The sequence below is a fragment of the Callospermophilus lateralis genome, chromosome 1, assembly GCF_048772815.1.
Source record: "Callospermophilus lateralis isolate mCalLat2 chromosome 1, mCalLat2.hap1, whole genome shotgun sequence".
Taxonomy (NCBI): Eukaryota; Metazoa; Chordata; class Mammalia; order Rodentia; family Sciuridae; genus Callospermophilus; species Callospermophilus lateralis.
In genome coordinates, this window is record NC_135305.1 from 208,730,939 (window position 1) to 208,750,942 (window position 20,004).

The window sequence follows — 20,004 nt, forward strand, 5'->3', positions numbered from 1 at the left end:
AGAAGTCAAGTCCGGGAGCTAATGTGTACCTCAGTGATACACCCAAGCTCCCCTATTTACTCTCCTTCAGTATAGAGCAAGGGCTTTGCATACAAAGCCCTCTGCAAAGCCATTGGTTGCATCCTCAGCCACACACACACACACACACACACACACACACACACACAAAGTCAAATGGGTATCCAAATCCAGGTCAGCTATCTTCAAGCCCAAACTGAAATCTGAACAACTGCCACATCATGAACAATCTGACTATTAGACCATCCTAGGGCTAATCATTCCCAAGGCTCTGTAAAAAATTCCTTGAGGATCAGCACAGACGCAAGACTCCTAAGTACATGCTTACTTACCCCTTCAAAGAACTTCATGAAATTCCCAGAGAAGTGAGCCCCCTTATGCACACCCACACATACTGTGGACTCTACAGCAGATTCAATGACTGGTCCTCACCTTTTGAAAAATGACACTGGACAATTCCCTTGACTTCTCTGAGCTTTGTTTTTCCTATCTGTCGAGTGGGGGCATCATTGGTAGTGCCCTGTCTGAAGTATGGGATTCAGTGTGCTCCCTGTATATACAACCAACTATCTGCCCTCTGTTAATGTTATGATTTGAATGTGAGGTATCTCCCAAAAGTTCACATGTGAGACAATGCAAAAAGTTCAGAGGAGGAATAATTGGGTTTTGAAAGTCTTAACCCAATCAGTGAATAAATCCCTGATGGAATTAACTGAGTGGAAACTGGAAGCACATGGGGTGTGGCTGGAGGAATTGGTTAATTGGGGGTATGGCTATGGGATATATAATCTAGAGAGTGGAGTCTCTCTCACTCTCTGCTTCTTGATCACCATGATGTGAGCTGCTTCCCTCTGCCATACTCTCCCGCTGATGTTCAGTCTCACCTGAGCCCTGAGAAACGCAGCCGGCCTTCTATGGACCAAGACTTCTGAAACCGTGAGCCCTCGAATAAACTTTCCTATCCTAAAATTTTTCTGGTCAGATCTTTTAGTCATAGCGGTGAAAAAGCTGACTAAAACAGTTGACAAAACACTTCTGAGTCCCTGCTGCCAATCTATAAGCCAAGAAAAGGGGCTTAAAGGATTTGACAAGCACTTCCCAGCCTGGGTCATTAACCAGGACCAATTTTTATCTTCATTTCCAAAGAGACTGTACACATACCAACCACAACTCAGGACATAACAGGAGCAAACCAGGGCCCCTCTTCGCCCTTCCACCAGGACAGCACTAAGCATCCATCCACAAGAGACAATGAGCAGGGTAGACAGACCACAGGGCAGAGGACAGGTCTTCTAGCCACTGACATAGCAAGAGGATTTTGAAGAAGACAAAGGACACAAGATCTGGGGGACAAAACAGACCCAACTAGGAGGGCCTCTCAAAGTAGGTGATGACATTCCCACCTAAAACATCTGATCCCTTACTCCCATCCCTAAGCTCCCCAATCAGGACCCCAACAAGGACTTGTTGATCATCAGCCAGATGCTAAATCTTTTATACAAATGCCCAAATGTCTAAGACTCCTACCTTTCCTGTGGCCACAACCCCTCCCCACTCTCAATGGAATACCCAACTCTGCCAGAAGAGCCAGTATGTGAAAACATTTGAGCAATGCATGAAACAGCTTCCTAAAACCAGCAAGCAGCAGCTGTTAGAATAATTCATGTGGATATTTCAGAGATGTATCTTAATCACCCTGGGTCTTCTTGGAAAAGTGTCTAAAACTTCAAGCTGGAAAATGCTCAGAATCCAGAAAATGCAGGTTTGCAATCAGATCCCAGGGCTCTGGGATCATAATGAGACTTTCCTGGACTCCTAAAATGCTAGAAAGCTCTTTCTCAGGCTAGGTTAAGTTCTGGGACCTCTAACTTCCATCCTGTCATTGTTACTTCACTGTTGCCCTTCCTCTTTCTCAGGGTGCTCCAGTCAACCGCTTCATGGTACCCTGCCCCATCTCCAACCCTCCCCACCAGAAATATAAAACCTCCAAGGGCCAAGAATGGGCCATCTCAGTCATCACCTCCAGAGGCTCAAAAGACTGAACAGGGAAGGAACTTCCAACAGTTGTCCAATGAACTGATAAATTGTCTTCAGGCCCTGGTATCCACTTAATCCTCATCCAATCTTCCTGCAGTGTCTCTGGCACCTGTCCCTGCCTTTTATTTCCTGTGAGGCAAATCCAAAGCTATATCAATTCATGTCCGCCTTTTGTCAATGGCCTTTTCTCTCCCCAACCGGCCTCCCTACCTAATGTGAGTCAACACTCCTGCTCAGAAACCCTTGTGGGTTCTCCCTGCTTTTTAGGATAAAGTATAAACAGACTCCTATTTTAGATCACTGACAATAATTAGAAAAACTTATGGTTTCCAACTTTATTTCCCAGTAAAATTTTTCAAAAATCCTGGGGTCCAGGAGGGTAAAGTGTCCTTGGACATCTCTACAATAAATGACCTAAGACCAACCACATCTCCTCACAATAGTGAATGGGAGAAGGGGTGGGGGATGGGGGTAGGGGTGGGGGTAGGGGTGGGGGATGGGGGTAGGGGTGGGGGTGGGGGTGGGAGAATTGGAGCAGATGTCCCACCTTTTTCATGGCATGGGGTGGCATCTAACAAAAATCCTTTTTGAGCCAGGCATGGTAGTGCACAACTACCAGTAGCTAGTAATCCCAGCTAATCAGGAGGCTGAGGCAGGAGGATGGCAAATTTAAGGCCAACTTGAGCAACTTAGTGAGACATAAACAAAAGGTTGGAAGGGCAGCTCAGTGTAAAGCACTTGTCCAGGATGTGCAAGGCCCTCGGTACAACACCAAATACCAAAAAAGAAAAATAATAATAATAATTTAAAAATCCAATTTGTATAGCATACACTGGAGTAAAACAATGTTAGTTACAGCCTGAAGAGCTGAGGACTGAGGCTGCCTGGCCACAAAGACATCTCTAAATTTCTATCACCCATCCTAGCCCACCAGCTAAAAAGTTCTGCTTAAAGAATCCCACTGCTAATAACATATCTCCTACTTTGGTCATTTCATAGTGTGGTGATGCAACATTTGGGCTGCATTTCACTCTTTGGGGAACCTACTGGTATAGCATAGGCTCTTCCCACCCCCCTTCTTGAGCTGGTTTTATTAAGTTATTTTTATTCCTATGGGAAGGAAATCCTCACTTCATTTAAGCTTTATAGCATAGGCTCTTAAACATCAGTAAATTCACTTTTTGAAATAACTTAAACCATATGGGTATGTAAACACAGTGGTAGAAAGCTTGCATAGCACAAACAAGGCTCTGAATTATATCCACAGCACTGAAAAAAAAAAATTAAACATAACCAACAATGAGCCAGGTGCAGTAGCATATGCCTCTAATCCCAGAGACTCAGGAGGCCGAAGCAGGAGGATCCCAAGTACAGGTCAGCCTCAGCAACTTAGCAAGACACTGTCTCAAAAAATAAAAAGGACTAGGAATGTAGCTCAGTGGTAAAGCACCCCTGGATTCAATCATCAATACCAAAAAAAAGTTAATAGTAAGTGGTTCACAGACTCAGGAGCTGAACAGATGGAAGTCACACTAATTTTTCTAAGCAATTTTTGTTTCCTTTTCCCTTCTGCAATAAACCAAAGCAACAGAGTGGATGAGCTCCCATTACCTTAAACTTCACAGAAGGTGGGTGTAAGTATGTCTCTGAGCTGCTCACTCAATACTGAGCTCCTTCCCCAAATAGCCACCCATCCACTTTTGCTGCCCTTTGTGGCATGGTCACCTGATCTTATTTCTGGAAAAAGGAACCCCCTTCCATACTCTCCAAGGGTTTGAGAGCAAGCCTGTGCTCAACAGTGCTAGCAGCACGAAAGGCCACCCTTCCAATTCTGAGCCAAGAAAGCTTGACTTCCCAATAGTCCTCTAAAACCTTCCACCACCCCACACCTTCTCTGAATAAAATCTATTCAATCCCCTTAACCAGTTGTCCTGTGATACTGTTAAAACCACACCAGCAGTCAGAAGAGACTCTTCCACATATAAAGGGTACACAAGGGGCTGGGGCTCGGCAGTAGTACACTTGCCTGGCAAGCGTACTACTGGGTTCGATTCTCAGCACCACATATAAATAAATGTCTAACAACAACTTATAAAATAAACAAAAGAATGAATGAATGAATAAATAAATAAATGATATATGAAAAATAACTCCCCTTAATGTTTTTAGCAGCCAGCATCCTTAGCGAAATGTAAAGGCCTCATTCTTGCCGTGGCCTTGCACAGCTGACCAGGGAAGCCCAGTGTGGGATCTGATATGTGGTCTGCTCCCTGCCAACTTCAATGAAATGCTGTTGGATCTTGAAATGGTCATCCACATATCACCTGAAGGACGTCTAAAAGTGCAATTACTTTTTAAGTAATAGAGAGAGAAAAGCTTTTAAAACTTAAAACAATCACCTACTCTATTCCAGGACAGAAAACCCTGCTAGGGGCTGGGGATGTGGCTCAAGCGGTGGCGCGCTCGCCTGCCATGCGTGCGGCCCGGGTTCGATCCTCAGCACCACATACAAAGATGTTGTGCCTGCCGAAAAACTAAAAAAATAAATATTAAAAAATTCTCTCTCACTCTCTCTCTCTCTCCACTCTCTCTTAAAAAAAAAAAAAAATTTAAAAAAAAAAAAAAAAGAAGAAAACCCTGCTGGTCTTTTTGGTTCTGTTTTTTTGTGGTGCTGGGGGCCTCTCACATGCTAAGCAAGTGCTCTATCACTAAGCTAGAGCCCAGCCCTACACTTTTATTTTTCAAAGACAGCCCCCAGTCAGTTCTTCCTCTCCGCATCCTGTCCCATCCTCACCTTAGACACCATGATAACCTCAGGGCTCAAAAAAAGAGAAGGCCCCAAGGAAGGAAAGTGGCCAATGGACTTCCGTAAATTAAGTAAGGAAACTAAAACAAAACAAAATTAACAAAGTCATGAAGAAACCAATAAGGACATGGAGATCATAAAGACTAGGAAAGCTCCAGAAACAGAGTTATGTTCTTGTTCCTTCAAGTCAATATTGGGCAGGCCACTCTTCCACTTGGGCTCCAAGTCATACTCAGTAACAAGAAGGAGTTATGTGGCTCAGATTGAAGTCCATGTGCCAGGTATTGAATTCAGCAGAACAGGGCGCACAGAAGAAGCAAGTCCCAGGTGAATCCTAGATTTGTCTGCTGCCCAACTACCATATATAGTTACATTTCTAATGCTATGGCTTGACAAATACAAATTGACAGTAAGGTTACAAAGACACTACAATCCATACTCAGTACATTAATACCAAGACAACTTCAAAAGCAAACCTGGGCCAGGCACTCTAGTGCATTCCTATAATCCCAACAATTTATAAGGCTGAGGCAGGAGAGGAATTTTAAGCCAACCTCAACAATTCAGCATGGCCCTAAGCAACTTAGTGAGACCAAAAGTGAATAAGGGCTAGAAATGTAACTAAGGCGTCCCTGGGTTCAATCCCCAGTACAAAAAAAAAAAACCACCAGACCCGGATCCTTCTATGACTAACATCTAAGACTCTCAATCTTTTCCCCAGAATTTAGCATCAGGAAATAACACTGTACTGTTGTAAATGAGACAAAAAGACTCAACAGAACTTCACTACAGGGCTGGGGTTGTAGCTCAGTGGTAGAGCTCACCTAGCACATGTGAGGCACTGGATTCAATCCTCAGCACAAGAAAGAAAGGAAGGTAGGTAGGTATTGCATCCATCTACAACTGAAACTATTAAAAAAAAAAAAAAAAAAGAACTCCACTACATGTTTGAGGAAGGAAGGTAGGAGACAGAGATGACCAACATACAAACTACTGGGATGATTAGTTCACCAAAAAGGTTCTAGTGAATGTAATCAAATCCCAAAGTGGAAGTCCTGGCATCCTCTGAAAAAAAATTACCATTGAAGGGGGTTGGCATTAACCCTTAACAAGCCCAGGGATATGTATGGTATTAAACAGAAAATGAAGTACAGGTATTCCATCAAGTCCTGAAAACATCACAGGCCAAGTGATCCAATCAATGCTTTCAAAACAAGAATTCAGTCTGCCACTCTTTTTTCCTCAAATCATCAGGCTTCACCACTGAAAAATGTTATTTCCTCTACAGATACAAATGGAGAGTGGCTACACCAAAGTTTCCAGAACTTGCCGGCAGGGTGAGCCTGTACAAAACACGTAAGAAAACTAAAAGTCTAGCCAGGCATGGTGGCGCACACCTGTAATCCCAGTGGCTGGGGAGGTTGAGGCAGGAGGATGGCAAGTTCAAAGCCAGCCTCTTCAACTCAGCGAGACCCTAAGCAACTCAGCAAGACCCTAAGCATATTAGCAAGACCCTGTCCCAAAATAAAAAATAAATAAGGGAGGGGGGGGCTGGGATAGTGGCTCAGCAGGAGCACTCGGCTAGCACATGTGAGGTCCTGGGTTTGATCCTCAGCACCACATAAAAATAAAATAAAGATATTGTGTCTAACTACAACTAAAAATAAATAAACAGACAGATAGATGATAGATAGATAGATAGACAGATAAGGGTAGAGATGTGGCTACATAGTTAAGTGTCCCTAGGTTCACCCCCTGGTACAAAAAAGAAAGAAAAAACTAAGTCTGTTGTCGCTACTATAAAACTCTACAACTAGAAACTCAAGTGACAGAAAACACTGGCCTGAAATCTGCTCACCTCCAAGGTCATGGTGATCAACCACCTCTAAGGTTAAGAATGTGTTCAATATAATTTAACAGCCCCTGACTCAAAGGCTAATTTCACAAACCAGTTGTGACTGGAGGAAATGAGAGTAGATGCACAAGTTTAGGGTCACAAGGTTTTTTTCTTTCCTTCCAGACAATCTGATGATATTTTAGGTGAGAATCCCTTACAGTGAGCTCCAAAGACCCCCAAATTGCTAGCTTGCAGTGGGATGTTGTTATAAAGAAAACCTAGCCAGGCACATTTGTTCTGTGCCTATAATTTCAGTTACTCAAGAAGCTGAGACAGGATGATCACAAATTTGAAGCCAAGCTGGGCAACTTAGCAAGGCCCTGTCTCAAAATCAAAATTTAAAAAAAAAAAAAAAAAAAAAGAGCTGGGAAATGCAGTTAACCAATAAGAGTGCACCTGGGTTTAATCCCCTGTACCGAGAAAAAAAAAAAAAAAGGAAAGAAAGAAAAGAAAACCTAGCTCTTCAATGTTTCACTGTGCATGCATGATAACTGAGATGGAAGACTAGGGGATAGCTGTGTAGTTATCATTTGCGGGGAGAAGGAACTTTGACTTCACGATGAATCGAGAAGCAAAGGTTGGGACACTCCAACAACTTGCAAACATTTTCCACTTGTCCTCATAGCCATCCTATGAAGGCAAAGATACTGTTCCATCAACTCATGCAAAAGCTGAGGCCTAGTGAGCCAGGTGAGCCAACTAAAGTTTAAAGAGAGATATGAAAGCATTCAGTGGCAAAGTCAGATCTGTCGGACTCCCAAGCTGGCTAGGGAGCTGTTAAGTCTAAAAGGGAAGTCCAGAAGAAGGATGAGATGGGCCTTGGCTTTCCCAGTTATCACAAATGCACAATCAACAACCTACTTCAAACCCTGGCCAGAGTCTCTGCAGTGATAAAATCAGAGGGGCAGGGGCCCCTCTTGGCTCCTAAAGGCAGGATCCCATGACAGATCTTCCTGGCAAACAACTTCCCATTTAACAGACAGAAAGACTGTCCCTGAAAGTCAGGATACTGGGTTTGGTAGGCACAGAGCCAGGAAAGAGGCTACCTCCTTTCCTTGGCGGGACACAACCAACCCAGCCATTTGATGTCACTAGGGGAACCCTGAGACTAGAGGAAAACATATACAGTTTGAAATCAGAAAAGGTGAAGCCAAGTCTCAACTGCAGAATAATGGTAAAATGACACTTGCAAGTGTTTCCTTGAAGGGGAATGTAGGCTATGGCACAAAGTTGAGGTAAGTCTCCAAGGGACACACAGCAGACAGTTCTATGAATATGGAGATGCTTCACACACAAGAAGTGCAGTAGTTGTTAACGCTTTTTGGGCTATGGCTCATCCATTCTGGCCATAATGGCAGACACCATTAACTCCCACCTTTGAAACACATTAGGCACAGGGGTAGACCATTTGCATTTGCTACCTCACTCCCAACACAGCCTCCAAAAGTAGATAGTAAACACCACCCACCCTACAGAAATAGAAATCAAAAGGCAGAGGTGAGTTGCTAGAAAGTAGTCTGAGAAGTTCACATCCAGGCAGGGGGAGGCTAAACCAGAGTCAAGCAAGACTGCTGCAGGAACCTGCTGTTCATTAATAGGACCACAGCCTCACCTGGCAAACACTATAATGTAGCAGTATTCTTTAAATGTACTCAAAGGCACCACCTGATTTAGGCCAAGTTAAGTTTCAAATTCAAACAGAAAGGTCTGACCAGTAAGGCAAGCCAGGCAATACCAGGTCCAGAGAGAATTGCAAGAAGGACGAAAGGATTCTTCAACAAATCCCTCAAACAAGTAGACTTTCTCTGTAATCCCACAAAGCCAGACCCTCCCTCCCCTCCCCTCCCCCAGCTCACAGCTCCACCTGTCTCTCTTTGAAGACAAGTAGCCTCAAGGTCTTACAACCTCAAACCTCTCACCTGTAACTCCTACCTTAACCTACTGGGAGCTCCCACTTGGGCTCTTCCCATCTCTAGCCAGCACATCCTAACTATCCTGTCTCAGATGTGGTTCTCTACTCTTCACAGGAATCAGAACAGGAAACAAGTCACCCATGAAACACAGGATACCTTTGGGAAGGTGAAGAGAGAGAACATGAGTATAGTACATGGAGAAACTACAAGTAGTCCTGGCTGTGCCGATCTGGGGACCTTGAGACTGAAGCCCTTTACCCCAAACCCTGGAGGGTTTCTGAGAATTCCCAGTCAATTCCTGAGGCTACCTGCAGGTACTCTATTCGAATAAGTTCCTTTGTCTTCTAAAAGACTAACCTACATTTTCATCAGTCAAAAAGAGGTCACAAATACAGCCTGGAAAGCACAGGGTGGGGGATGGGCCAAAGACATTCTCTCTACTAAAAAGTCCTAGATCTCTGTTTGTGGGAATCTACAAGCAGGTAGGATCTGTCCTCAGTCAGGATTTTGGTTTTTGAGAACACCAGTCTCCTGACTTTCTCATTGTAATTAATTAATTCAAGACCCCTTACTTTTTATGCCAATCTTAACACATTGCCTTTCTAATTCAATTCAGAGAGGTAGCTTTGCACCGTTAGCACATAAAATAAGTTTCATTACCTGAAAAGAATGGCAATCTGAGGCCAGACTCAGTTACCTTCTGAAACAATTCAGATAACTCATGAGCATCCATTCTAATGACCACACTTAATAGGCAACATAGTTCTGTAAGCCTCAAACTATGACACTGACAACTTGTTCTTCTGGTTCCGGTAGCACTTCCCAACCCCAAGACAAGATGGGTAGGAGGAAATCTCCCATGATGCTCAATTACTCCAGAACAGCTTTCTCCTGAAGAATTCACCTACTAGCCTAGTACACAATCTTCCCAGTTTTCTACAATGTGCATAAATTAACTCAATTATCAAGAGAGAGAAAGGTGTAGAAAAAATAGCCCTGGGCTGGGAATGTGGCTCAAGCGGTGGCGTGCTTGCCTGGCATGCGTGTGGCCCGGGTTGGATCCTCAGCACCACATACAGACAAAGATGTTGTGTCCGCCAAATACTAAAAGAATAAATATTAAAAATTTCCCTCTCTCTCCCTCACTCTCATTCTATCTCACTCTTTCTTTAAAAAAAAAAAAAAGAAAGAAAGAAAAAATAGCCCTGCCTACTCCACTTGATGGCACAGGAACACCAGGAGTCCAAGCAGGTACTGACTTCTCCAGGCAAGCATAATGAGGTGCCCATGCTTTCAGATGTTAATGTATGCTGATTAACTTAATTCACTTAACATTAACATTATTATTATTATTATTATTAATTTAACTGAATTCACTGGTAAGGACCACTACCATTTTGCCTGTTGGGAATTGACAAATCCATATCCAAGACTCTGTAAGTTGATCTTAATTTTTTTCCCAAGAGAACAAGTAATTTTAAAAAATCAACGCTTCAAAATGGTTTTCAAGGTTTCCTCACCTATATATCCTTTAGAGGCATGCTTCAATCCTCTGCAAAGACCCAAAGAAGTCCTGGCTTTAAGCTTAATCCCACCCCCGCCCTGCTTCCTTGTCCTATCCCCTTCCATGAGGTCCCACTACTCTCAGGGGAAATCCTAGATGCTATCTCATCCCAGGGAGACCCAGCAGTCTGCCCACCTGGCCTCCAGCCTGCCCATCTATTCTTTTATGTCTCTCTCTGCTCCAACTCAACAATCTTCCTTCAGGTCAAGCACTCTCCTGCCAGAAACTCTACTTTCTTTCTCTTTACCTACTTAACCTCCCCTCATCCTGTGACACTCCTATGAGAAAGTCACAGTATCCTCCTCTCTTTGGCCCCTGTTAGTTTCCCCGTGTTTATAAAATGAATTACTATTCTTCACCCACTAGTCTCACTGTGTGAACTCCACCAAGCAGGGATTCTTTGCACAGTGCTGGAGGCACAGTATGTATGCCAATATGCATTGAATAAATCCACAAATCACTTATTGGAATGCCAAAAATTCATAAAATAAGTGATGCAAAACAAGTCAGAGAAGCTACCAAAAAGTTAAGAATTTAAGTCTTTAAAATGTGTTTCGTTACTCAAAAATGTTTATTAAACACACATACACACACACACACAAAAAAAAAATAGAAATACCCCCCAAAAATTTTAAGTCAAGGAGAACTCCTGCTAATCCTAATCCACTTTTTGTACAAGTCCTTCCAAGATTTTTTTCCTTCCCGTGAAGCATTTTCCCCCTCATTTTCAAAATATAAGATTGCAGGATCTGCCAAATGATACTGCATTATTAGAGATGACCTGACACTAGAAAAAAATGATGTAATCTAAGTGAAAATAACAATGTACACCTATCAATAACACACAAATCTTCCCATTTTCTTATCCTACTTCCAAGATGAAAAGCAATCCTTATAAATATCAGCTTCAAAACTTTAGGGGCTGAGGTGGTGGCTCAGCAATAAAGAGCTCATCTAGCAAAGGTGGGGTGCTGGGTTTGATCCTCAGCAGCACATAAAATGAAATAAAGGTATGTGTCCAACCATAACTAAAAAAAAAAAAAAAAATTTAAAGAACTTTAGAGAACAAATAAGGAATAAAAGATGAAGCGGGGAGTTAGTAAGTGAAGGGAGAACACTCTAGACAATGATTCTCAAAATTCCCACACTCTAAACTGCTTCCTCTAGAGAATAACCAACTTTCTCTAACTCCAAAACCTACGAAGTGAAATGCAAAGAAGTAACTCCATGGCTCCACTCCTTAAAGGCAGTAGAACAGACATTTCTGTTTTCCAAGGACAAAGCAGGACTACAATGGTGTCCCCCACCACCAGATCATCTCCCACTTCCATGCAGAGATGCACAGGAGCCTAGATAAGAAAACTGCCTCATCTAATTTCAGGAGCTCCTGGGAAATGCTCATGCAGTGGGCTTAAACACAGCAACATTCATGGGCTCTAAAGCTCCAAGCCAAAGTTCAAACCCTGCTCTGCCCCCCTACTCAGCAGCCTTGAGCCTCTTAAGAGTCCCGATTTTCTCACCTATAAAGTGGAGATTATATCACCAAACACAGGATCATTATAGGTACCAAATATGTCTGTGGTAGACTTAGCAGACAGTAGGCACTCAAATCTGGGGGCCAATCAGAGAATGAGCCCTCCTCCAAAGCTTGCAGTCAGGTCCAACAAGCTACTGATACTAGCGCGTATTAACAAACTGCTGCCAGCAAGCATTCTTCATGTAATCTAGCTTAAAAGAAAACTTGTAACTACTACCAAAGAAAACGTACATCAATAGAAGAGGATAAGTCCAAGGCTGAGACAACAGCACAGAGGACTGTCTGTCCCTTGGTTTCTCTGTGCTACTGTAACCAGGAGGTGTCACTGTGTGAATGGGCACACAGAACCAGAGATGTAAGGAGCGCTCTGTACTCCAAGAAAAATGGAAGAAGTAAATGGGTATGGAAAAGAAAATTTCAAGGCTCAGGTGACTCACCCGGACTTTGTTCCAAAGAATCCAAAGCTCTTAAGATAAGGATGAACTACAGACCTAAAGATTCTGGGTCAAGTTATTCAAAATTAAGCACTCTGCAAAATTCCCAAGGCAGGGCAGAAACATGCATTCAAGGGTTGTCATTCAGTTCCTAAGGGAGGAATCCCCATGCCTTTCTTAGTCTGTGTGTGCACAACCCAAGTGTCCGACTGTCGCTGCGGCCCTGCCTATAAGCCTTTCCTTGTTGAAGTGATCAATTCCGATTCTTGGCAATAATCCCTTTAAAAGGCCAGCTGCTGCTGTCTAGTCACTGATGCCAACCCATTCCAGGTGGGAAAGAAAGAAATCAATAGAGCCATCTCCTAGATGGTGAGGCAAATTTAAAGTGTAGGGCCTTGAAAAAAGATGAAGCCCAGGGAGGGGGAAGGGTCCCGCGGCTCCCGGGGGTCAAGCAGGAAGGGCGCGAGCAGGGGAAGGGCGGGGGGAGGGCCGGCCCTGCAGGCGTGGGCGCGCGGGGACTCTTATTCTGACACGGGATCCGTCGCCGCCGCCACCGCCGCGGGGTTCAGCGCCGCAGCCGGCCCGCCTGGGACCCCCGCCCCCTGCGCGGGACCCCAGCCCCGCGCGCCCACGTGCCACCCGCCCGCCGCCCCCCCCCACTCGTCCCGACTGCTCCGAAGCGGCGCCTCGCGGCCCGGCCCCTCCCTGGCCCCGGAGGAAGCGCAGGAGGAAGCCGGGAGACGCTGCGACTTTCCGGGACCCCCGCCCCGCCAGGCCCCCACGTGCCCGGGCAGCGTCGGAGCCGGGAACTTTCTGGGGCAACACAAGAAAGACGCTCCCGGAATACAAGGAGTAGAACTCGCTCGCTCTCACTTTTCCTCGCTCACCTGGGGGTCCCCCACTGACCCCAAGACCCTAGGACCCTGACTGGTCCGCGCCGCCTACGCCGCTCCAGTCTCCATCGCGTACCCACACCCCATCTCTGGCCCCCGCTCCCAGTCAAGTTTGGTCCGGAACTTACCGGGCCGCGGATCCGCCGGGCCCTAGGGCAACGCGCGGGTTCGCGGGGCTTCGGGTCCGGGGTCGCCCGCGGGGCCGGGCGGCGGAGGGGCCGGGGGCGCCGGGCCGTGCGTGTTCGCTACGCCAGTGGGGCCGCCCGGGCCCACGGCGCTCGCTCCGCCGGTCCGCCCGCCCGCCCGCGCCGCCGGCCAGATAATGCGCCCCTCGGCCGCACACATGGAGCCCGGCGCCGGCGTCACCGCCCGGGACATGCGCACCAGGTCAGCGCGCCCGGCCCGCGGCCCCCAAAACACCGGGGAGCTCTTAAAGGCGACGCCGCCCGCCCGCGCCCGGCTGGGCGGGGCCCGGCTGGCGGTGGGCGGGGCCTGGATGGGCGGGGAGGGGCCGATGGGCGGGGCTCTACGGCGTAGAAGGCGGGCCTTGGCGGCTAGGAGGGCGGAGCGAGGCTGGCTGGTCCCGCCCCGGAAGCGCCGCCCCTCCCCATCGCGCTCCCATGCGGCGCTTGGTAGACTATTTGATTTCCCACGCGGGCTCGGGCGGGTTCGGTACTGGTTGAGTCCCAGCGCCCTCCACAGGCGGAGGGGTTGTCGCCCCATGGAGTAACTGGGAGGGCCGCGCCCAAGGCTGACTAACGACGCGCTCACTTCTGACCTCGCTCCAGCTGAGCTGGGCAACCTCTAACAACTCTGCAACCTCTGAAACGGGGTTAGAATACCGCCCTCGTGGGCTCGTCACACGGAAATTTCCCTCTGGGGAACTTCGACCACGGTTTCTTTCGGATGGGGGTGTCGATCAGGTGAACGATAACTTTTTCAGCACGGTGTACGAAATTCTACTAAGAAAGAATCCACCCACCTGAAGACACTTGGGGATGACTGCTCTCTTCGAATCGCCTCCCAATCAGCTGCCCCGACCCCAGTGCCTCTAAGAGAAGATGAACACCCTCCCTCCCCAAAAAAAGACAAATCTGCATCCTTCCCTCTCCAGCGACACAGGGGAAACACAGTCTAACCTGAAAAAGATTTGGGCTTTGGAGATGTTAAACTATATAAAGAGAAAATACAATTTCAGTAGGGAAAGTATAAAGTTCGAGAAACCTAGTATCACAAGGCTCTTTCAAGGCAAAGAATCACCAGAACAGACTCTTTCCGTGTTCTTTTTCCAATTTAAACAATTTGTGATGAGATGCCTAGACTCTTGAAGAGTAGTGATTTAATTTTTTTTATAACACGCCATACATATATACAATTTTAAAGTTCCCCAAATATAATTTTACCACTTGCAACATACTCTAATATTCCGTATTGTAGTTCATTTGAACAAGAATGTAATTCCCACGATTGGGTGTCTACCCTTATCTAGAAAAACGTTTCACTTAGAACCTAAGTTTTACAAAATTGTTTTTCTGCTATATGACCCTCCTAAACAGGAAGTTCCCAAAAGCCCCCTTTTAATTGTATCTAGTTTCACACACCTGGCAACTTTTTTCATTGATTCCTCCCCAAAATCTTCCAAATGCTTAATACAACATCTGGTACAGGGCTGGGGTTGTGGTTTAGTGATAGAATGCTCGCCTAGCATGTATGAAGCACAGGGTACGATCCTCAGCCCCATATAAATGTAAAATAAAGATATTTAAAAATAAAATAAAATAAAATAAACATCTGGTACAACCTCCCCTGGACCAAAAGAGAAGCATTCCTCAACCTAAAAATGATACAAAATATAAATTGATTACTTCTAAAGGTTTCTGTGACCCAGTTGTTGGTTTTTTTTTTTTTTTCTTGTCAGCAACTTGCTTTGCTACAAAGAAATTTAAATGTTCAAATTCAAACACCAAACAAAAACATTCTTATTCTCAAACAGGTAACTTGGTATAGGAATTCTGATACTTCCCGGATGCCATGTGCAAGGATAGAGCAAATATTTAGAATTTTCACTCTAATACAGTGGTTGTGTTATTTTAAGAACTGCCTCATGCTGTGATGATTAATCAGATGGTGTATATTAAAGCAATACAAGCAAAATATTACTTCATGGCTCCTTACATGAGTCTTGATTAATGCCAACTTAATTAACTAAAACGGAGTAGAGGGTGGTCAGGATAGAGACCTGAGACTTGAGATGAATGTAAGGATTCCAGAGCCTGAGCTGGCAAGCCCTCTGTGAGTCACCAGAGTGACAAACTACCCTGTATTAAAGAGGGAGGTATCAGCTGTAACATATTAATGACACATCCCTGTGGTCTGAGTTATGCACTGGTGACAAGTGGGCTGCTCCAAAGGTCAGTGGCAGCTTCTCCAGGTGAGGAAGTCGGGGAATGGGGGATAGTGGGCAAAGGTGAAGTGGCTACAGGGTTTATTTATGTGATAAGAAAACCAGGTATATAGATGGATAAAGTGACAAATGGCAGTGAATCCAGGCCTTTTTTGTGGGTCCTTGATTAGGCTTAACTGCTTGGACTAAAATCCTTGCTGCCTGGATGCCTAGTATAGACTAAGTAGCAAATAGTTCAGCTAGTGATTATGAAATATGATGCAATCACCTGCACATTCTAAACCTGAAGAAACTAAGAGATGACTTGGGCTAGAATCATGTTTTTCTCAGCTTTCCCTTGGCCTTAAGAGTAAGTTGTTCAGGCTGCATTTGTGGCTCCGTAGTAAAGCACTTGCCTAGCACGCATGAGACACTGGGTTCTATCTTCAGAACCACATAAAAAATAAATAAATAAAGGTATATGATGGGGGAGTAAGTTGTACAGCTGGGGTTGTATCTCAGTGGTAGAGTCCTTGCCTAGAATGTTTGAGGTGAGTTCAATTCTCAGCACCTCATATAAATAAATAAATAAATAAATAAAGTACTTTAAAAACACTTGTGGGCTGGGCTGTGACCCCAGCACTTGCCTAGCATACATGAGGACCTTACAAGTTGAATCACACATACTCACACACAAACACTTGTTATTTAAATTCTTCCTTCAAACTCATTTTAAGCTTCATATCTTTTTTTTTTTTTTAATATTTATTTTTGGTATTTGGCGGACACAACATCTTTGTTTGTATGTGGTGCTGAGGATCGAACCGGGCCACATGCATGCCAGGCGAGTGCGCTACTGCTTGAGCCACATCCCCAGCCCAAGCTTCATATCTTTCATAGACCAAATCCTTGCTAACAGTAGTCAGGCCTCCTTACACCCTAACCACTGTAAAATTGTCTATCTTCCAAATATACTATTAGATAAACTTCTAAACACCATCTCAGCCCTTTCCTACACAGTTGAGAAACTGAAGAAAAAAACTGGAGCCTAATTCCATATTTGTGTTTCCTTTTATAGCAGAAATTGGTCAAAGCCTGGATGCAGTGTCAAATGGCCTGAAAAGGAGTAGCATCACCTAGTGAATGAATGTTTATGGTATTATACTTTTTTATGAGAAAATTTCTTTGAGCTGGGCAGTGGTGCACACCTGTAATCCCAGCCCTCAGGAGGCTAAAGCAAGTTTAAAGCTAGCCTCAGAAACTTAGTGAGATTCTAAGCAACTTAAGTGAGTCCCTCTCTCAATTTTTTTTTGAATTTTTAATATTTATTTTTTAGTTTTTGGCGGACACAACATCTTTGTTTATATGTGGTGCTGAGGATCGAACCTGGGCCGCACACATGCCAGGCTAGCGACCTACCGCTTGAGCCACATCCCCAGCCCCCTCTCTCAATTTTTTAAAGAAAAGGGCTGGAGATGTTGCTCACTGGTTAAGCATTCCTGGATTCAACCTCTAATTAAAAAACAAAATGAAAGGAAAAGAAAGACAGAAAGAAAGAAGGAAATAAAGAAAGGAAGGAGAAAGGAAGATTTCTTTGAAAAATTTTTATACCTTTATTTATTTATTTTTATGTGGTGCTGAGGATCGAACCCAGGGCCTCGCATGTGCTAGGCAAGTGCTCTACCGCTGAGCCACAACCCCAGCCCCTTCTTTTGTTTTTAATTTTGTTGATTTGTTGTTGTTGTTGTTGTTGTTGTTGATGGACACAATACCTTTATTTTATTTCTTCATTTTTAAGTGGTGTTGAGGATTAAACCCAGTGCCTCACATGTACAAGGCAAGCACTCTACCACTAAGCCACAACCCCAGCCCTTCTTTGAAATTTCTGGTGAACAGAATACAAGATGCCTTAATATGATAAACACTAGATGACAAAAACTCATCCCAAGACTTTTATGGGCTGAGGCACCTGAAGGCACATTCTCCAAAAACTGACGAGATGGTGAACAGAACATACACATACACACACACATATACACTCAAAAGTTGGGGGTAAGCTCAGTGGCAGAGCACTTGCCTAATATACACAAAGTCCTGAGTTTGATCCCTGGTAACACTAACATACACATACACAATTATTTATTTATTATTATCCTTGTGAAAAAACACTGACTGCTCTCCCTACTTTACTTTTTTTACTATTCTAAAGTTTAAACTGTTTTTGCTGACTTCCCTACCAATGCTAAGGATTGAACCCAGAGGTGCTCTGCCACAGAGTTAGGACCCAGTCATTTTTATGTTTTATTTTGAGTCAGGGGCTCACTATGTTACCCAGGCTGGCCTGAAACTTGTGATCCCCCTGCCTCAGTCTCCCAAAAAGTTGGGATTGTAGGTCTGTGCCACCACACCTAGCTGTTTTCACTGAATTTAAGGATGAAATAACCACAATATCTAAGGGAGGAACATTTTACTTATTTCACTGCAAATCCATTCTCACTCAGTGAGAATACAAGGCAACTGACTGGGAAAGGAAAAGGAAAGATTAATTTCCACCTGAATCTGATTTACTTAGTACTTTGATAGTTTTGATACTTCTTCAAGGACCAGAAAATAGTTAAAGGTACTCTTACAGTGATGTTGTATGAAAAACACAACACTTCCAATGTGTTACCATTGCGACAAATGTCATTTTTCAATCACAACATTCCCACAGTAAATGAGGAGTTAATGGGAGACAGACAGCTTAACAGTACTGTTGTCCCCTGAGGGGCTGAGAATGTCATATATCCCTGGGTTCAATTCCTCAGCATGGGGGGAAAAAAAACCTCCCTGAAGCTCCCTGACACACAGCTTTGTAGACTTAGTCCACTTTGTCAACATGCATTTGTTTTGTTGTGAATGGTGTCTGTAACCACAATTCCTTACACTTAAGAGTTTAGGCAATGTTGAATTCAGGCTCCATCTGAAGTTAGGCAGTTCCTTCCACAGTGAGTCTTTGGGTGGCCCTGATGATGTCCCTCCTGCTCCTATAGGGTTCTGAGCACAAAAACTTCCCTAAAAACTTAAGCACAAATTGTTCAGAAGTCTTTTTTTTTTTATGTATTTTTTTGATGATGGGCTTTATTCATTTATTTATACGTGGTGCTGAGAATCGAACCCGTGCCTCACACATGCTGGGCAAGCAAGCAGCTTTACCACTGAGCCACAACCGGAGCCAGCTCAGAACTCTTGTGAGCCAGAAGTGCATCTCCCACTGTCTTCATCTGCTGTCTCACTAGTTGGCAAGGAATATCTCTTTTGTGTCTACATATGTTCCCACCTAATCTAGATCAATGCTAAGTCTTTGAAAAGTTAGTAAGTAAACTATGTGTCCTATGAATTAAGAAATTAAAAGAAGAAAAAGCAGAAAGTACTATTAAACTTTTAAAAAGGCTGCCAGTCTTGAGTATAAATATCAGCCTATTCAAACCTGCTCTGCAAAGAAAGAGTGTTAGTCACATCATCCCTAGGTCTGCCAGTAAACATCCTTAGTTTAGACAAAAAGGAAAACGGCATCCAGTTCACACCCCAGTTGTTAAACTGGCAAACTGTCCAACTTACTGTTTTCTAAAGAGGAAAAACATTCCTCCAAAGTATTTTTCTAATAGGATAGGTAGCCCCCCTCCCCCATAGAGGTGGAGGGTCTTTCTAGATTTATTTTTTCCTTCACAGAGTGATAACAAAGAACCACACCCTCTTGAAGGCCTAATCAGGCCTATATTTCACTACCTCTTGGTTCGGGAAAATTTTTCATTTCAAATTTAGGTCAAAAGTCAAACTTCCATAGGGATACTTTGAGAGGTTAAAAATAAATCCTAAAGCTTGAAATCATGATGAAAGTTTAAAAATTATTCTTGATGTGTTAAGATTTTAGACCAGCTGAAGGTCAACCCAGTGGCACACATCTGAAAATCCAGAGATTGGGGAGGCTGAGGCAGAAGGTTTGCAAGTTTGAAGCCGGCCTCAACAACTTGGTGAGCAGCCCTAAGCAATTTTTTTAAAAAGGAGGGGCTGTAGTGGCTCAGTGATTAAGCACACCAGAGTTTAATCCCCAGTAAAGGGGGATTTTTTTTTTTTTTTAATTTTGAGACAGGGTCTCATAATTTACTTAGGGCCTGCCTCGCTAAATTGCTGGTGCTGGCCTCGAACTTGCAATCCTCCTGCCTCAGCCTCCTGAGTCACTGGGATTACAGCCACTGTAATGAAAAATGTGCCCCACTAAAAAATTATTTAGAGACAGGGTCTCACTGAATCACTTAATGCCTCGCTATTGCTGAGGCTGGCTTTGAATTTGTGATCCTCCTGTCTCAGCCTCCCAAGCCACTGGGATTACAGGCTACCACATCTGGCCTGTTTATTTTTTATTTTGAGACAAGGTCTCTCTAAATTGCTGAGGCTGGCCACAAACTTGCAATCCCCTGCCTCAGATTTCCTAATTGCTGATATTATTGGTGTGCACCATGGTGCCCAGCTTGGATTCAAT

General features: G+C 44.3%; 1 protein-coding gene across 8 annotated transcripts in view; it reads right to left on the reverse strand.

The window, feature by feature from the left end:
- The window catches only part of Gatad2a (GATA zinc finger domain containing 2A), a 110,926-nt gene that overhangs the window by 81,063 nt on the left and 9,859 nt on the right, over nucleotides 1–20,004 (reverse strand). For 7 of the 8 annotated variants that reach the window (XM_076845238.2, XM_076845197.2, XM_076845229.2 and 4 more), the window contains exon 1: nucleotides 13,228–13,447. The exons of the other annotated variant lie outside the window; for it this stretch is intronic. The gene's annotated coding sequence lies outside the window, so the exon portion shown is untranslated. Of the gene's footprint in view, nucleotides 1–13,227; nucleotides 13,448–20,004 lie in introns of those variants that run through there. 8 annotated transcript variants of the gene reach the window in all.